The sequence below is a fragment of the Lepisma saccharinum genome, chromosome 7 (genome assembly GCF_977018435.1).
Source record: "Lepisma saccharinum chromosome 7, izLepSacc3.1, whole genome shotgun sequence".
Lineage (NCBI taxonomy): Eukaryota > Metazoa > Arthropoda > Insecta > Zygentoma > Lepismatidae > Lepisma > Lepisma saccharinum.
This window is the reverse complement of record NC_139235.1, coordinates 37,681,735-37,695,141: the sequence shown is the minus strand read 5'-3', so window position 1 is coordinate 37,695,141 and position 13,407 is coordinate 37,681,735. Positions and strand designations below refer to the sequence as shown.

The following is a 13,407-nucleotide window of genomic DNA, read 5'->3' as shown; positions in this document are numbered from 1 at the left end:
GAAATGCGTTCAAGACAACACATCCCGACCTCAAACATCAAAACATGACCACCGAACACAAAATCCGAAAAGTTGAGCACGGTTGCATACCCCAGTTACACGCGAGGAATGAACGAATCATGTCATGTGGCATACGAGAGACAGGAGGAGGGAAAGAAAAACACAATATCAGATGATTGCGACAACGTGTATTTTTACACGCGACAACTGCGTAATATCCCCCCCACACACACACACAACAAACAACAAATGCTACAATATCTTACGCACAGACAGTCCGTGTCACTGTACACCAACTGAAGATGTCACTTTCACCACACAAAGGGGGTGGGGAGCAATACCAAAAGTGTTCGCACGCGATCATTGTGACGTAAAAGAGACCAGTTTTGGAAGCGCTGCACAGGCAAGTCTGGCTCTCGTAGTCTACGTTTGACCTTCATGACTGCTGTTCCCGCGAGAGGAGCTCGAAGGGTTGGTTCTCTCCGGCAGTCGTCCCAATCGTGTTGCAGGTGCTGGGATATGATCAGCAGTTCGCTCTAGGTTGTCATACGCATTGAAGAGTACTAGTATGTTGCATTGAAAGAAGTTGACGTGGTGGAGTGGGCAAGTCAAGTATCGCAACAATTGGTCTGTGGTGTTCGTACGGTGATACGGCCAATTTGTGCAGTGTGCCAGTGTTAAACAAAAACAATACTTTGCAGTTCCAGCTCCCTATTACACAGATGGCTGCGTATACGACCCAGCAGCTAGCAGACATGCATCTCATGTATGGGGAGGCACGTGGTAATAGCCGTGAGGCAAGGCGTCTTTATGGAGAACGCTTTCCACATAGACGTTTACCGTCTCACACCTTCTTTCAGGTAGTGGACAGTCGACTGCGTGAAACAGGGTCAGTGTTACCACCGCGACAAGAAGTTGGAAGACCCCGAAGTGTACGCACACATCAGTTTGCAGAAGATGTGTTAACAGCGGTCGCAGAACATCCTGGCACCAGTACGCGAGTGCTCGCTCGGGCACGAAACACGTCTCATGTGAATGTTTGGCGAGTGTTGTCAGATGAAGGAATGCACCCTTTTAAACTGCAGAAAGTACAAGAACTGTTACCTCGTGACTTTCGCCCTCGTATGGAGTTTTGCCAATGGTTGTTGCATCAGCTGGACACAAACCCTCACTTCGGGGCAAACGTATTGTGGACAGATGAAGCCATTTTCACCAGGATGGATGTCTTCAATAGTAGAAACAGTCATGTATGGGACTTTGACAACCCACATGCACTTTTTGTGGCCCATCACCAGCACAGGTTTTCAGTGAATGTGTGGTGCGGGATAGTACATGATCATTTAATTGGACCATACATTCTCCCTGTTCGCCTGAATGGTCGCACGTATCATGCATTTCTTAGTGAGGTTCTGCCTGAACTGTTGGAGACCGTACCTTTGGCACTGCGGCAAGAAATGTGGTACCAACACGATGGTGCACCAGCTCATTTCGATCGTAATGTACGACATTTCCTGCATGACGTGTTTCGCAATAGGTTCATTGGTAGGGATGAGCCTGTGCCTTGGCCACCGAGGTCGCCAGATCTCAACCCTCTCGATTTTTTCTTCTGGGGAGAAATGAAAACCCTCGTATACGACACACCTGTCACATCAGCTGAGGACCTCGTTGCTCGCATCAACGTCGCCGCCGCGACGGTAGCAGATACACCTGGCTTGTTTGCTCGTACTCGACAATCCTTGATTCGTCGCTGTCATCTCTGCGTAGAAGTAAACGGCAGACATTTTGAAAACCGTCTGTGATTATTGCCCTCGGCAAATACCAGTGAGAACACTTTTGGTATTGCTCCCCACCCCCTTTGTGTGGTGAAAGTGACATCTTCAGTTGGTGTACAGTGACACGGACTGTCTGTGCGTAAGATATTGTAGCATTTGTTGTTTGTTATGTGTGTGGGGGGGGGATATTACGCAGTTGTCGCGTGTAAAAATACACGTTGTCGCAATCATCTGATATTGTGTTTTTCTTTCCCTCCTCCTGTCTCTCGTATGCCACATGACATGATTCGTTCATTCCTCGCGTGTAACTGGGGTATGCAACCGTGCTCAACTTTTCGGATTTTGTGTTCGGTGGTCATGTTTTGATGTTTGAGGTCGGGATGTGTTGTCTTGAACGCATTTCTCATTGTCACGGTCCTTCTTGCTGCGTTACATACCTTTTCCATGCATTGTTGTTGCTGGAAATCCCCAATTCCTTTGAGGACTCCATTGCGCATGCGTGCAGTGAACTTTTCATAGTGACTTCCGGACTGAGCACATACGATTCCTTTATGATTCCCTTGGAACCGCCTCTCTATCTGTGATAGTATTCGTCCCAGTTAGGTGTGACGTTCACTTTGTCACCTTTTGCGAGGCTCCTATCTCGGAAACGAAGCCTCAGTCGTAAAAATGGAACTTAGACTTTTTGCTTGTTTTCGTGTGAGGAATCACCTCCCAAGCGTTGTAAACGACCTTTAGAAACACCCTGTATATTCATTCATTCATTCATTGTTTTCTGCCTAATTGGCAGGTTTTTCACTGCAATCTCCAGCTTTCCCTGTTCTCTGCCTTACGCTTCGTAATAGCATACGACCCAGTTAATTTAATATCATCCATAAGCTGATATCTCTTTCTTCCACGGACTTTTCTTCCTTCAACCATTCCCTCCAAGGCATCTCTTAGCAGGCAGTTCCTTCTTAGACAGTGTCCTAACCAGTTTCTTTTCCTCTTCTTGATGGTCTCCACTATTGATCTTTTTTCACCAACTCTTTTCAGTACGGCTTCGTTTCTTACCTTGTCCGTCCATTTTACACGCTCCATTTTTCGCCATGTCCACATTTCAAAAGCTTCGAGTCGTTTCTCTTCATTTCTTCTCAATGTCCAGGTTTCTGCACCATATAGTGCTACACTCCACACAAAACATTTCACTAATCTCTTCCTTAGACCTATGTCCATGGGTCCACAAAAAACATTTTTTCTTCTATTGAAAGCTTCTTTTGCTATTGCGATTCTCATTTTCACTTCTTGGTTGCAGCTCATGTCACTGCTTATAGTGCATCCGAGGTACTTGAAGCTATCCACTTGCTGGATTCTTTCACTGTTTGCTCTCACATTAATATTCCTTGGTTTCCGTCCTATATATATATATATAAAGGGTGGCTCAATAAGTCACTTAACACCCCCAGTACAAGGCCACTGCAGCGCGCAACATGGAAATGGTGATGACCAATCGTTATCAGGCCAAGGGGGAACCACATTGACGCCACCCACATGGTCGACGGTCATCTTGATGTCCACCATCTTGAATTCAACTACAGAATTTTAAATGGGAAGGGGGTCGTGCGACATATCAAAATGGGCTAGAATTTCACGAGAAATGCAATGGTGAAGGTTTTTTCGATATATCTTTAACCAGTAAAAAGTTATGACTGAATTCTTGTACCAATTTGCTCCTTTTCGAGGTGTTAGAAAAATGCCTTAAAATTTGTTTAGCGCATCGGTAATGCATCGAGATCAAAGTGACGTCTATGGAGAGACGTTCGCATGCCATTGCACATTATTTTAATCGGATACATCCATGAAGAGCTGTGCATTATGAATGGTTGTCGCGAACAATTTACAGTGTGACGCTTCTATTGAATTAAAAGTCCTTCACAGTGACAATTCTAATGTTTATGTTCATAAGGAAGTTCATAAACAGAATATTCGATGATTTTTATCTGATAACCCATTTTCGACAGATCAAAGCTGAATGGTTAGTGTTGGTAAGTTAATGGTGTGGCGTGTTGTGTGGAACACGATTGGTTAGTCAATTTTCCATCAACGGAATCTTAAATGCTTAGGGCTAATTGGATTTGTTAAATAAACAGTTTTTTTCATCCTTGCTTATGGAAGAAGGTACTTTTTACAGAGTTTTTTTCAATAGGGAAGAACACAGAACACTTATGGGAACGTTATGAACCAGTTTTTGTCCAAAGTTAGTTATCAGATGACAAGGGTCACATATTCTGTTTATAAACTTCCTTATGAACATAAACATTAGAATTGTCACTGTGAAGGACTTTTAATTCAATGGAAGCGTCACACTGTAAATTGTTCGCGACAACCATTCATAATGCACAGCTCTTCATGGATGTATCCGATTAAAATAATGTGCAATGCAATGCGAACGTCTCTCCATAGACGTCACTTTGATCTCGATGCATTACCGAAGCGCTAAAAAAATTTTAAGGCATTTTTCTAACACCTCGAAAAGGAGCAAATTGGTACAAGAATTCAGTCATAACTTTTTACTGGTTAAAGATACGTCGAGAAAACCTTCACCATTGCATTTCTCGTGAAATTCTAGCCCATTTTGATATGTCGCACGACCCCCTTTTCATTTAAAATTCTGAAGTTGAATTCAAGATGGCGGACATCAAGATGGCCGCCGACCGTGTGGGTGGCGTCAATGTGGTTCCCCCTTGGCCTGATAACGATTGGTCATCACCATTTCCATGTTGCGCGCTGCAGTGGCCTTGTACTGGGGGTGTTAAGTGACTTATTGAGCCACCCTGTATATATATGTATATAAGAAATGTAACTGATACTATAATTGAGGAAATATTTAATTAATTAATTGTCAAGTGCCAAAAAACAATAGGAAAGTTAAAGAAATATACGATTGGCATGCAGACACTGCGATGTTTTGTTTCACAATGACGAAAACATTGGCAGACTACTTTTAGAGTTCTATCTTTATTCATCACATCAATCAACAACTTCTAATATTTTTTTAAGCTTGCCAGATCTTATCCACGACATCTGACAAAAACCGAATTTTTCGTACCCTTGGTTTACTACATAGTGGATACATATGTTTTTTTAAAACTAAATTGGTACTGTAAGACACACCAGGATCAGGATTTTTTATCCTCTTGTTACTTTGCTTTCCTCCCGTTTGACAGTGAAAGTTTTTATGTTTTATGTATGCGTCAGATATTTGGCCTCGAAAGCACTGGAATATTGCTAAGTTCTCATTTTTATTTAAAACACAATCGATTTATGATAAAATTACATTACATGATTATTAAGGGATAAATGTTGAGAAATATCCATGTGTGAAGACAATACAATAAAATTGGTAGTTATCATTCCATGGACATAATTGAAGGGAAATTGGAAAGATCAAACTCCACTTTTCAGTTTTTAAACCGAGCCCGGAAAACAGTAGATATTTATGTGTACGTGTATAATGTCTAACAATGAGGGTGCAAATTTAAAAGCACTGAAAAGCCCTCAAATAGGCAGACAAATGGGCACAAAAATAAATAAAAAATAAGCACTTCATAAAACACCCTAAAATCAAAAGACAGATTAATATTTATTTCCCACATGGGAAAAATATGTAATTTTATGTAATGGCCTTGTTTAAAACTATCAGCTGGTTACGTGATTTTCGGCTACTCCGAAAACGTATCCAGGACAGGGTTTGTTTTTCTACCTATCACTTTAGAAAAAAGAGGATAAGCAGTGCTCGAAGTGAGGGGCATGGTTTCCCCGAGTTAGCAACATTTTCACAGATCATCCCCCCGCTGTCACACTGTTATCATGTCACCACATTAAAGTTAAACTAGGTCGGTATTGCTGCTACAACCGTTTTTCATCTCCTTCTTCTAAGAGAACTACTCCGCGGCGGAGTAGTTTGTACTGCGCGCTACGATGGCACAGGTCTCGGGTTGGAATCCTGGCCTGGATAGGTGTTCTTGTGAGTGTCCCTTCTTCAGTTTTAAAGTATCATCACTAGGGTGCGGATTTTTGCTTATTTGCCTTCTTTATTCCTTTGCAGAAAAACATAGGCTTTAATGTTTAAAGTTCGTTTATAGTCCGAAAACGCATTTAGTGTGTATAAATGCCTATTTTGAGGGTTAGTGTCTATTTTGCTTAATCGTGCCTAAACATGCCTATTCTCCATTTTTTGATAACTTCAGCTTTTTTATGCGTCTTTGGCTTTCCCTACATTGAAGAAGGTAAGCCATTGGTTACATTGAACTAACTGAAATATGGTATTCGCCAAATTTGAACCCACTACTTCTTTTTTTCCAACTGAAATCCTCTAGTGTCAACCAGTACTCATCTGCTTTGTTGAGCGTGTGATAGGAGATAGGCAGTTATGTGTGGAGATATCGTGTTCATATGTTTAAAAATGCCTAAGCACGCACAAGCAGCCAGAAGTGTATTAATTAAAAATGCATTGATGCAGAAGGTTGTTTTACGGTTGAAAACTTGATTTTTGTTATTTAGCGCCGCTTTTCTCCACGTTTGGCTAATCGCATCGATGAGGATAAGTGATATGATGAAACTGATGAAGACACTCAGAAGCAGTGGCGTGCACGAGGGGGGCTTGATGGGGGTTATAACCCCCTTTCGCCCAGTATTCCTAAAAAAAAGAACGTCAAAGGTAGGAAAATATGACAAAATGAGGGCTGACTACCAAGAAAAATATACATAACCTCTCCCTTTCGAAAATCCTGGGCACGACACTGCTCACAAGGAACACCCATGCACAGGCCGGGATTCCAACCCGGGACCCCTGAGTTGTAGCCTTGTTTTACTAACAACTCCGCCACGGAGGTCGTCCCCACACGGAAAAGCAATTTTCTGTCAAGCTTGTATGAAGCAGACATCTTTAACTGTTAAATTACTTCCAAATAAACAATTTCTTTCACATGGGAAATATCACATGTACCTAGGTACTAAATATGTATAGTTTTATATATTGCACTTGTTCAAAACTCTGAGCTGCTCACGTATAAATTCCCACTCCTCAGAAAATATTTTTCTACCTCTCGCGTTGTTTGGGAACAAGGATAAATGGTAAACAATGCACACTGTGACGAGCCTTCAGCTTACATTACCTCAGTTCTAAATGTAACAATGATATGTTATGTGACAAACTTCGTTTAGTGGCTTTGTGTTGAATATGGAGAATTACACTAATAGCGTGTCTTGACGCTAGTTGCGAGGATGCCATCCGCTCGCAGGCCGACTCACTTCGAGCACTGACACTAAGTCAAACGATATTATTTATTCTAAAATGTTATGCGCATACGCAGATCATCTCATCACACAGAACAACTCACCTACTCGTGCAAAAAGTGCAAGTAAAATACATTCAAATAAATAAATTAACCAGGTTGTGATATCCTAGCTTCCCTGCAAATGATCATTTCATTCAAACTATTGTCAATTGTTTGTGAAATATATGTGCGCAATTAGTATAGTGGGTAACAGAAATTCATTTCTCCGGAGAAATTTTAATCGGAACATCCTTTAAAATATTTTTTTGTTAAAATGGTGCAAATCCTTTTTTCATCACTTCAGAACAATTATTCACGTAACAATCGTTAGCTCAAGTTATTTCTGCGAGAATTAGTTTAACTGACGATTCTCTGAAATTTGTGAATTGTTAGAGCCCTTTTATATGTAAACTGGAATGCTAATACAGTATGCATGTGCATTGGAAGTAAAAAAAATGCCTATTTTAATGTATTTTTACTTTAGTTGCCTATTTTAGAGTCCTTTTAAGTGCCTATTTGCATCATTTTGGTGCCTATTACCTGCCTATTTCAGAGGTTTTTAGTGCCTATAAATCCGTACCCTAATCATCACACATCCTGATCTTCGGGATCATCCAAGAAAATTTAAGTAAAATAAACAAAATCAATCAATGGAAATTCGTATATTAGGCTAAAACTTAATGAAGAAGATTTCAGGCTTAATTCTGCTCCGTCCAGTGTGTCCGATATTGAGCTACATGTGCAAGTTATACTTCTTGTAAATATATCTGCAAAAAGATACCATTATATTAAATTTTAATTTCAAACTGTGAAATGCGAGAAATTTCTCAATTTTCAAGTAAAATCATAATAATTGTATTTGCTACTTTTATTCTCACCATTTTTATAGTTGCCATTTTATCCGCTTGCCATTTTCAATTTGCCACTTTTTCCGTTACCACTATTTCCTTTGCCATTTTTACGAAAATTCCACCAGTTTCATGCCCAATTGTTTGCAAGTTGCTTATATCATGAAAGAAGGCAGAAGTAGTTTCTGGTGTGTAAATTACGTCTTACATTACAACTCTATTTTCAGAGCTCACGTAACAATGCTCGCATATAAACAATTGTTCCTCGAATGTAAACATTTTGAATGCCAACAATCGAAAGTCAAGTAGAAGGATATTGACGGTTGAAACCAACATCTTTATTTCTTAGTTCGCAGCCATTGTAGCTACCGTAATGTAGTATCGATTTCTTCTGGTGCGTGTGCGGTATTAGTGTTGTGTGGCGAAATGCATAGTGCATGTGGCGCTTATAAACGAAAACTAAGTTTTATAAATAATTTTTAATCAAATGTGTCTATAGTTTAAAATTTACAAATGTAAAATACAGAAAATGAAATTAGTGGCAGTGAAGTACCATGATAACAAAACTCAATAATAATGTCGGCAGGGTCCAAAACAAAGGACAATCTATGGGCTCAAATTTGAAAAATCCCTCCCTGTCCGTTACATGATTTTACGCACTAGTGAACTGTGATATACGAATTAGGGACAACAATGGCAGACGTGGCAACATTATCATTCCACAACCAATGTTCAGTCAAATTTTTTACTTTTAACGTAAAAATAATAATACTTCTTGTGTCATATTCACTACACGGTTATCAAACCATTTTATTTGTATTGTACGTTTGTTGTTTGCACTTCGGTTTCTTCACCTTTCTTAGTTTGAGTCGAAGTTTTTTCTAAGTTTACTTTATCCTCAGATAAGCTAATCGGTACTGGACCTACAGTTTAAAGTGAGCTCCGAACCTCTGTGTGCCTCCACCGGCATCGAACCGGGACACCTTGATTACAAAGCCACGACATACCACTACGTTCTCAGTGGATGCTTGAATTCTAAGAAAACAGCACAGAACATCAATACCTAACAAGAGATTCGAACTTGGAACAATGATTCTGCAGCGAACATCCTATATTATACTACAGACAGCCTGTAATTACCTACTAATAAGAAATGGTTTAAATAATTCCCTTGAACCTAGCTGACATCGGCCCCGGCGCCCACCCAGCGTCGAATAACATGGGTACCTGGGGGAATCCCTGGGGGGTAAAGGCGGTCAGGGGCGTGATGCTGATCCCCCCTCTCACGACCGGATCAAGAAAGTGTGGGGCGTTACCCCCACACCCCCTATACGCCTTCATGGCGTGGTGCTATGCACAGGGGAACACTTTACCTTTTTTTTTACCTAGCTGACATCGGACGTAAAATTTAACAAATATGTATACAGTATGTAACATTGTTATTCGTACACATAGAATTTCCGAGGAAAAAATGTCATATGTACTAGTAAATATAATCATTTTCATATGTACCTGGAAATTAATATTAATGAAGGTTTCACCAACAAATGCCAATAAAAATGTATGTTCAAAGTGTATAAACAGAGCATATAATTTGTGTGAAACACGCTGTTTCATGCAACATTGTTATTCGTACAGGCAAGAGTTTCAATCTTCCTCGCATACAGCGCCACCGCTATTCGGGCGATTTCGTGCAGTTTGCAACTTCGTAACAAATTTGAACATGCAGGCGCGCTCCCCGTCAAGTGGAATGCTGGCGTAGGTATTGTTGTAGGCCTATCGTCTATCTATCAGCGTGTTCGAAATGTGCAAAGTGAAGGATGTTATTATAAATTTGGCTCTTAGAGTTTATTCGTTAAGAAAAATTGGACAAACAGTCAATAAATCACACTCCACACTTCAATACATAGTAAACAAATTTAGAGAGGAAGGTTCAGCACAGAATGTGCCGAGAAAACCAAAAGAGAGACGGTTAAATAAACGTGATGAACGCTTTATTTTAAAAAGAGTGCGAGAAAACCCCCGACTAAGTGTCCTTAGTTACGACCGTTAGTAGAAAATGTTGCTGGCAAGATGATGTCCGATCAAACTGTCCGACGTGCCTTGTGGAAGCATGGATATCATGGCAGAATGCCACGAAAGAGGCCGTATGTAAATAATGTGAATCGCAGGAATAGACTTTCATTCGCGAAAGAGCACATCCACAAGGGCCAGGAATTTTGGGATAGTGTCATATGGTCAGACGAGTCCAAGATTAATATATACGGGTCAGATGGAATAAATAGGGTCTGGAGACAATCAAATAAAGGCAATGATCACATTAACACAGTTCCAACAGTTAAACACGGTGGTAGGTCATTAATGATTTGAAGCTGTATGTCGTCCAAAGGTGTTGGTACCATCCAACACATTGAAGAACAATGTAAAGCAGAGTGCCCAAAAAATGGACATGTCGCCTATCTACAGATTCCAACAAGACAATGACAGTAAGCATAAGACGCGAGTTAACATGAATTGGCTAATATGGAATGTGACCAAACTGCTACAAACACCAGCTCAAAGTCTAGACTTAAATCCCATTGAGCATTTATGGGCCATTTTGAAGAGGCGAGTTCATAAAGTAGGCGTTAAGAAGTCCAAACAAGAGTTAAAAACTGTTGTGCAAGCCGAGTGGGATAAAATAAGCTCTGAAACATATCGAAAACCGGTTAATTCTATGAAGAACAGGTGTCTAGCAGTAATTAAAGCCAAAGGATACGCATCAAAGTATTAGAACTGTCAGTCAATTTGCTCTGAATATACTTTTTTCTTGTATATTATTAAGTTAACGAATAGAAAAGTTGTACAAAAAATTGCATGTTTCTCTTTCAGTTTCATTTAATTTATTATTGTCATACAGAATTTGGCTAAGATTTTATGTTCCTCATGATATTAGTTATTGAATTGTAAAGAAACAATTTCAAAAGAGTGTATTTCCTTTCAGACATTACGAGGGTCACTATTAATATTTTGAGCCTAACAATGAAAAAACAAGAATTTGGCATTGAAAACTGCTTTATTGTTTTTCGAAGTATTCTCCTTTATGGTCAATACACTTTTGCATTCCTTCGAACCATTTGTCAAAGCAGTTTTTCCAATCTTCTTGAGACACCTCCATAATATGGTTTTTGAACGCATCAACGGCGTCTTCCGCCGACGAAAATCGTTGTCCACGCAATTTATTCTTGACATTCGGGAACAAGAAGAAGTCATTGGGTGCCAAATCAGGACTGTACGGCGGATGACCCATCAATTCGAGTTTTTGACTGTTCATAAAGTCAGTTTTTAGACGAGATGTGTGACAGCTGGCATTGTCTTGATGAAGAATGATCCGACGGCGTTTGTTTGTTTTCCGTATTTGACCGAAGACCTCTGGCAAACAAATTGTTGTGTACCATTCAGAGTTGACCGTTCTACGTTCCTCTAAAGGCACAGTTGCCACATGACCAGTTTTCCCGAAAAAACAGGCGACCATTTGTTTCGATGTACTTCGAGCGCGAACAACTTTTGTTGGATTGGGTTCACCTTGAAACACCCATACAGTCGACTGCTGTTTACGTTCCGGCTCATATGCACATATCCATGATTCGTCACCTGTTACAATCTTATATACGTCTTTTGAAGCACCACGATTGTATTTATTGAGCATTTCTTTGCACCAATTGACGCGAGCGTCTTTTTCAGTTTTTGTCAAATTCTGTGGGATCCAACGAGAACATACCTTTCTCACAGCTAAATGATCATGTAATATTTTATATATGCTGGTGGAACTAATGCCTATGGTTGCCTCAATCTCACAGTATGCCACATGACGATCTTGCAGTATTAGGTTTTGCACAGCATCAATGTTTTCTTGAACAACAACTGATTTTGGACGACCTTCGCGAATCTCGTCGGTGAGCGAATGGCGGCCACGATTAAATTCGTTATACCAGAGTTTCACAGTGGCAAGGGATGGGGCTTCATCGCCAAATGTGGAAGTAAGTTGATCGATGCACTCTTGTCTTGATAATCCACGTCGAAAATCGTAAAAAATCATCGCACGAAAATGTTCACGAGTTAATTCCATTTTATTGTTGTCGCGCAATCTCCAAGGCAACATAAACAACACAAATGAAGCTATTGACAAAACATTTGAAGTACGTTATGGTCAATAATGCCAGACGATTCCGTGCAAACGTCAAATCGCGCCTAACTTCAATCAGTGTTGCCAAGGCTCAAAATATAAATAGTGACCCTCGTAGAGCATTTTCTTTGAAAATCCGTGTGTACGAATAATAATGTTACATACGTATCTACTTGGAATCGAAAACTGGATTCTTGGATAAAGAAACAGTATGTTGTCAGTTGGGAGGTTTCTTCACTTATATCTATGTCGCTTTTCTACCCTCTGGGTTAATCGTGACAATGACAAATACATATACATATAATGAACCATACCGTGGTACACTCCTGTTCAGATAAAGTGGCGGGGTGTAAGGGGTGACCATTCCCCAAGACACAAATGTCAACCTCACTTCCACGTAGTACACCCGACTGCATTGTGAAGTTGTGAAGCCTAACGAGGCTCTGGCGTCTGGACCCATGGCAAGTATAATCCTCTATGTGTGCTGTCAAGTGTTTGGGATTGTCCCTTCATTCGTCTCATCTTATTACTATTCATCCTAACCTTCCCGATTAGCGAAAAGCGGCAGAAAAGGGACATAAACTAAATCAATAAAGTGGCACATACTTCAACTGTTCAACCCTACAAAGTGTGCCACTTTATAAGAACAGGAGTGTACAATCCTTACCTACGATTCGAACACAATATAAACTTATAATCTTGCTCAGAACTTACCTCTCTGCAACAATGCTAGTACGAGTTACTTGAATAAACCAACCAACCAACCGTCGTGAACTAATTGTACTTACAGTCGATAGTCATTTTTATAAACTATTTTATTGACTTGTAACCTGTCGCTATCTATTCAAGGTTGAAACTTACCGGACAACTAAGTGCTCCTTCTTATGACTACGATTACAGACTGACTGCTTGTTTCCTCGTTGACTCAGTCAGAGCTTGTATCTTAATGTTGATAAGAGAATGCGCAAGGGCAAAGTCAGAGAGCACTGTGCGGGATTTGGAAGAAGGAAAAGCTTACGAAAACACGTTTCCTCATACGATCATGTTCATTTTGTTTCTAATTTATCTTTGGCTGCTGCAGCTATGTTTAAAGAACGGGTGAAAAAAAAGTATGCATATATTATATATTATCTTCCACGCGTATGGTATGTGATGGTGGATGTTGAATGGCACAGAGGGGACAAAAGTTTAGGGAAAGTTTATATCTCCAGCAGAATGTCACAAAAACATTGTTCAAACTGCCATTTCATAATCCTGTGAAAGTCTTACTGCACTTGAAGTATATTTTTTTAGTTCTTCCCCGC

At 40.2% G+C, this 13,407-nt stretch overlaps 1 protein-coding gene across 2 annotated transcripts in view; it reads right to left on the bottom strand.

The window, feature by feature from the left end:
• LOC145989812 (uncharacterized) overlaps nucleotides 1-13,040 on the bottom strand; it is a 54,960-nt gene extending 41,920 nt beyond the window's left edge. The window contains exon 1 of one of the 2 annotated variants that reach the window (XM_083125174.1): nucleotides 12,965-13,040. The gene's annotated coding sequence lies outside the window, so the exon portion shown is untranslated. Of the gene's footprint in view, nucleotides 1-12,817; nucleotides 12,883-12,964 lie in introns of those variants that run through there. The other variant, XM_083125173.1, reaches the window with a different exon arrangement.
• Between the last annotated feature and the right edge of the window lie 367 nt (nucleotides 13,041-13,407).